This window comes from Acomys minous (assembly GCF_964271855.1).
Source record: "Acomys minous genome assembly, chromosome: 14".
NCBI classification, from domain to species: Eukaryota; Metazoa; Chordata; class Mammalia; order Rodentia; family Muridae; genus Acomys; species Acomys minous.
Genome location: NC_140496.1, coordinates 83,284,172 through 83,290,438, shown reverse-complemented (window position 1 = coordinate 83,290,438; position 6,267 = coordinate 83,284,172). Strand labels below are relative to the sequence as shown.

The 6,267-nt window shown below is 42.1% G+C and overlaps 1 long non-coding RNA gene across 1 annotated transcript in view; it reads right to left on the bottom strand.

The window, feature by feature from the left end:
• LOC311583349 overlaps positions 1-6,267 on the bottom strand; it is a 43,912-nt gene that overhangs the window by 11,090 nt on the left and 26,555 nt on the right. The window contains exon 2 of the long non-coding RNA XR_014774466.1: positions 2,612-2,704. This is a non-coding gene — a long non-coding RNA (uncharacterized lncRNA). The remainder of the gene's footprint in view (positions 1-2,611; positions 2,705-6,267) is intronic.

Below are 6,267 nucleotides of genomic sequence, written 5' to 3'. Positions count from 1 at the left end.
TATTTTTTGTGATCACCTTTCTGAGTTGAGTATCAGTGCATGGTGTTTGGAAAAGGCCCCCTTTGGGTACAGTAAGGTTGCAAGGTTCCAAGAGCAGCCATGGGATTTTGCATATGTGCACAAAATGCTAATGAGTACATTATTTCCTCGTGCTACAAGGATGGCTAATTTCCTTGCGGAATGAAAATAAAAGAGTCAGTGCACATAATAGCAGCTCTGGCGCTACCAGTGCCTCTTGTCATAAATGCTTGAAAAGAAGCCCTAGTATTTATTATATAATGGCCTGTCAACACTATGCATTTGCACACTGGTATTAATGGGCCTATATTTTAGGAAGAAATAGGGTGTCTTTTATGCTTTTGCTTCCAAATACATTATGGATTAATGAGATATGCCATCAAAGTTTTTGTTTAATATGGGGAAAAAACTTGATATAAAATATTTTCTCTTATTCAACATGTTAAAATGCAAACTGTACTGTTATCTTGAAGTACAGCATAATTTATTTGGTTCATAGTATAAAAAATAGATTCAAAGTGACTCTCAATTATTTCAGCTCTAAATGTAAGTTATAAAAAGATTCCTTATAAGCCAAAAAATAGCAGTTATACTGCTAAGGTCATCAGATTGCTGGTGTGTACAACATCCATACTGTCAGACTTATGTACAAAAAAAAAAAAAGGGCAGGAAGTCAACCCAAATTGACCACACATATGTAGATCCATTCTCTTTGACCTGATAGTATTTTGTGCAACTCATCTTCATGTGTTAAGCTGCCATTCTAGAGAACAGAGTGCATCTGTACACAGGAGCCACTTGGCGCTGGCTCACAAGAGCCTATGCAGTATGCTTTTTGCCTTTGGGTGACATCAAGTTGGTGGATTAAATTGTCTGTGGTGAGAATATTTACATCATAAAAATTGGCAAGCACACAAAGAGCTTCTTTTCTAGAGAGCCAGTTGTTTAAAAACCTCAGCATGTTTCCGATCAGCCACCCTGGAGGCACATTTCCATAGCTACCATGGTGTTCAAAGAAAAGATGACAACACATTATGAAGCAAGAGATGCACATGCAGTGTGTTCTCGTATACCCACCCAGAACCACTTGTATATATTTTTCGTGTGGACACTGGACCACAGTTGTCTTTAAGTATGTGTCTGATTGAGTGTCCTGATAAGAGAAAGCCTCTCGTGGCTGTCAGCTGCAAACCCACAAAGGACAGTTAGGAGACCAGGAAGAGACAAGCCAGGATTTTTGGCTTAAGTAAAGACCAGTGGTAACGTAAAATCTTAAACATAGTCAAACCTAGGCATTGAGAAATCCAGAGATCTTTGGTTTATAGCTTCTATTTAAGTTGATTCACAAATATTTGTTGATTACAGACTACTGACGCTGCTTTTATGATCAGTTTTTGGCCTTAAAAAGTAAACAAAAGAAAAAAATCAAATTATATTTTCAGAACTGATAAAACTCTAGTGAATATTTGTCTAGGGGAAACACAAAAATTAAAGAAGACTGTACAGGCCAAGACTCTGGATTATTGGTGGATTTAGTCTTTTGTAACTACCGTCTCACTGCCCAAGACTTGAAGTTTTGATTTTCCTTGTTGGTCAGCCCTGTAGCCTGGTCTCACATGGTTCCACACGTTGCTTGTTTGTTGCTATTTGCATACTAACGGCTCCTGGATCTGCATCTCCAGTTCAGAGCACCAGGCAGCCTAGAAAATCCTTCAGTTTGACTGCTTGCTTGCTTGCTTACAAAATTCAACTTCAGCATATTCAAAAAAGACCCCATCTTTCTCCAAAGTCTTCCCTCTGCATTGCCCTCCCGTTCAGCATTGGCACAGCCCTCTCACCAACTCCTGAGTAGGGGTTGTAAGTGTGACCTTTGGCTCCCATCTCTCCCTTACTGCCCACATATAACCAATTACCAAGCCCTATCTGTTTGTTTCTAATAATGTCTTTAATCCTCCCACCTCATTCCCAGCATCACCCACAGTCCACACAGCCATTTTCTCACCTGGGAGAATTTTCACCTCTGAGAATCCTGATTGGTCTTCCTACCGTCCTTGCCTACTCTGTAGTTAGGAATATTTCTAAAATATGACTTTGATCTCCTTGGTTTCAATCTTTTGAGTGGCTTCTTGTTGTTGTTATGGCAAAGCCTATAGTTATGTCACCTTTCGTGAACTATTCTTCCATGCCTTCTCTTTCCGTGCCACGACCCTTTCCAAGACTCAGCTACACCGAATGCTTTTGTCAGTTCCTTGAAAGAGACACACTGTCTTCCAGCACTTTGTATGTGCTTGACCCTCTTTAGCCCCAACCCCTGCCCCAACCAGAACGACCAACAACTACATGGAGTACCCACTTTAAACATCATTAAACTTGCCCTTTAAATACAGTTTGCTCATGGCATTGTGCTTGGTTCCCTTTTTATCCATCAACAGTGCGCATATCTCATGGTTTCCTCCATTAGATAGTAGGCTCCACATGGGCAGAACATGCCTATTGTGTCTGTAGTTACATTGCCAGTGCCTACCAGAACAGCTGGCATGTAATAAGTTCTCAGAATAACTGTCAAATGAGTAAATCAACGTTATTTACTCACACTCTCCCCGTCCTCCAATAACAAGCTCGGGGATGGTGGCTTGTGGCTCTGTGGTCCTGTGCTGGCTTTCAGCCCTAGGTTCCTTCCCTGGCACTGAGGAGGGAGAAAAGGAGGATGAAGACCTAGAGTTAGTTGTACATCAGAATTCTTAGGCTGCAAAAATAGTAATTGTGCATAAAGAGAGTGGTTGGTTGTATGCATTATAATAATATGCATTCCCTGGACTGCTGTTGCTGTTTGTGTATATATACAGCATTGCTACCACACGTCCACATCTTTAGGGGAAATGTATTACTGATGCCATGTTTGGTTGTGTATTTCTCCAGAAAGAATATTTCATAATAGATATGTTTACTGATGGTACTAAAACTTCATTCTACCAGTATTTTTCAATTGGGTTTTATCTAATTGTTTTTTCAAAAACAACTTTAAGGCAAAAATTTTCAGATATCTGATCTTGATATTTCAGACCCCAGAACAAGTTCACCGCTCCACTTAGCCCAGTAGCCCACATGTTCTGTGTTCAATAACTGGCATATGAAGTTCTTTGCTAGCCTCGCTAGTAAACAGTGTCCTCTCCCAAGCCTGCATTCCCTCTGCCTCCCTGCACCGTTTGCTTCTACTTAGGTAACTGGAGCCACATCAAGGCTGGAGATTGCCACAGCAGCAGCACACAGAAGCTGTAGCATTTGTCTGCTCTTTCCTGTAGCTGGGGCAGAAAGCCAGAGGCTGCCATCTATGTGTGTGGCCCCTAAGACAGCAGAGAAGTAGGAAAAGCAAGGTCAAGATCGCCCTCTGCCTCCACGCTGTGTGTATTCTTTCTGTTGCTTAACCCTTCTGGACTGATCCCAGAAGAAGCCTGTTGAGGTCCATTCATATGCTTAGCAATCTGAGTTATCTTTACAACAGTTCATTCAGGAATAGCACACACTGACCACTCAAACACCAGACTCAGATTAATAGAAATGTATTGAACACTGAACAAAAACTGGGCAGTCAGGGCCACAGCCTGTATTCAGGAACCAGACTATAACTCCTGTCTGTTTTTAAGACAGGCTTTTTATACCAAAACAAAACAAAACCAGGTAACCAGGTGTAGGAATTGAGGGGTGGGGTGGGGGCAGCATGACATCATTTTGACTAGCTAAACATAATTGATTTTGTTCCAAGCACAATGTATCCAGGTATCTAGACAAAGCATTTTAAGCTCCTTGGCACATCTCACAAGACTGCCTTCCTGCATACCACTAGCCTGGGAACTGATCAAAGCCAAAATTAGGAGCATAGTTTTATACTGAATGGTGTTGCTTTCACATCATTATAAAGTTAAAAACTAGTGAATCAGCCCATGTTCATCAGGGATAACAAACAATAAGATTACGGCTGCTGTAGTATTTATGCTAGGTCAAGCTCCCTGGGAAGTTGCCTCAGAACAAATTAGCATGTGGGAACATCATCAGGGAGGCCTCTGGGATCAGCACCTGAGCGCTGTAAAAGAGGCAAGCTCTGGCAGAGTCAAGCACACAGTCATCGCAGGCCTAGGTAGTGCTCCAAAACTATCGGGCTTTTCAGCCCTGTCACACACTGGCAGAAGGCAGTGCTCTTCGGCCAAAAACAATCTTCAGATTTGTGTGAGGACCGGAGGTGGTCAGCTAGCTTATACTGATGTAGTCTTCGATCTCTAGGAGAAGAACAGAGCCACACAGTACAGCATCTACTCTAGATCTGTTTTTTCTTACTTCCCCTCCCATAGTGTCTGAGTCCTTCCAAACGTTGTTCCTTTTGTTGTTGTTGTTGTTTGCCACAGGGTTTTCTGTGTAGCCTTGGCTGTCCTAGAACTCTCATTCTAGACCAGGCTGGCCTCAAACTCCCAGAAATCTACGGGCCTCTGCCTCCTAAGTGCTGGGATTAAGGGCGTGCGCCACTGCACCCGGCTCCCAGGTCCAGTTCTTAATGCACCTCTTTAACCCCTGCACTCAGGAGGCAAAGGTAATAGGAAATCCATTTTGTGCACACAAACTGCTTAGATCAGTAGCTCAGTTACCCCGTCCCTCAGGTGGGCACATCATCTTCAAGGCTTGCCTTCAAGCCCGAGGGGTCGAGAGTAGTTAGAGGTGTTTCCAGCACTCTGGGTTGAGCTTTCTGGCTCTGTTCCAATTTGCAAAGTAGTTTGAATTAAAGAGAAAGAGAGGGGGAGAGAGAGAGAGAGAGAGAGAGAGAGAGAGAGAGAGAGAGAGACTTCTAGAGCATGTCTGAAATTAGATGTAGCAGAGAAGAAAAACCATGTCCTGTGCCCCACCGTCACCCAAGCACGCAATCACTACTGATTTGTGACTTGGCTTTAATCACAATTTTCCTACTTATTTTTAGCACAAAGCCTTTTGCATCCAGATTTGGTAGTTCAGCAGGCACACACAAAAAAGCTTTCTCTAGTCTTAGTCCAGAATATTATGGGGCCCTTACAAGCTTCTGTTTTTATCCCTGGAGTCTTAGTCATGTACCAAGATCAAATCAGACAATGGCCCAAACAAAGTCAGTTATACACCAAAACTATAACAGTGTTTAGCCATACTTTCCCTGTTGCTTATAGGAAAATATTAGAACTATGTTCAAACAAACTTTCAGATGAAAAGATTTCTTTGTGTAAGATTTGAACTTAAGAGTTGGCTCTGCTATTTACTAACTGTGAGATTTGTAGAAACCTTATCTCCAGCTCTTTAGACTTTAAATCCCTATGTGTGAAATGGAAAAATTAAGATAACTGAGTAAAGGGATTTACATGTAGCAAACTTGCAATGATACCTTTATTAACTATAAATGTTGGTATCAAAGAGATGACATTTACTTTAAAGCTCACACATTGAGGGCAATTAAAGCTTACTCTGTTGTTGCTGGAAGAAAAGGAAAATGTAATTCTACAGAAGAAATTTTGTTTTCAAATCTTTATACTTTACACCCTTGTGAACTGTTACTGCTTCATGAAATAAAATAATGAGGACCCCTGCAGAGCTGAGCAGGAGGCGGGGCCCTGTGTGACCACACCTTGAGCTCTGTTTGCTTGAAACATTTAACCACAGTCCCACACAGTTTCTGTTGCCCCCTTTTCTTAACAGCCAGATGGAAAACCACACTCAGCAGGGTACCCACAAGTCTGCTGTGAATTTGAACATTACAAAATAAAAGCGATCCTGAAAACACGTCTAACTTCTACTGTGTGGCATATGCCAAACATATTATGTTTTGTTTTGTTTACATAACAGAGAGGACCTGCAACACTTTGCCATGGAAGTAAAAGTTAAAAACCTAATCCATTAGCGCGCGCGCACACACACACACACACACACACACACACACACACACAGAGAGAGAGAGAGAGAGAGAGAGAGAGAGAGAGAGAGAGAGAAATTGAGATTTTGTGGGGGGGGGGGTTGTGTGGGAGGTGGTTTCAAGACAGGGTTTCTCTGTGTAGCCTTGCTTATCCTGGACTTGCTTTGTAGGCCAGGCTAGACTCGAACTCACAGAGATCAGCCTGCCTCTGCCTCCCTGAGCACTGGGATTAAAGATGTGTGCCACCGAACCCAGCTGCCTATGTATTTTTTTTTCGTATGTTGTATTTTTAATGTATGAATTGAGATGCTTTAGTCCCCATTCAAAAT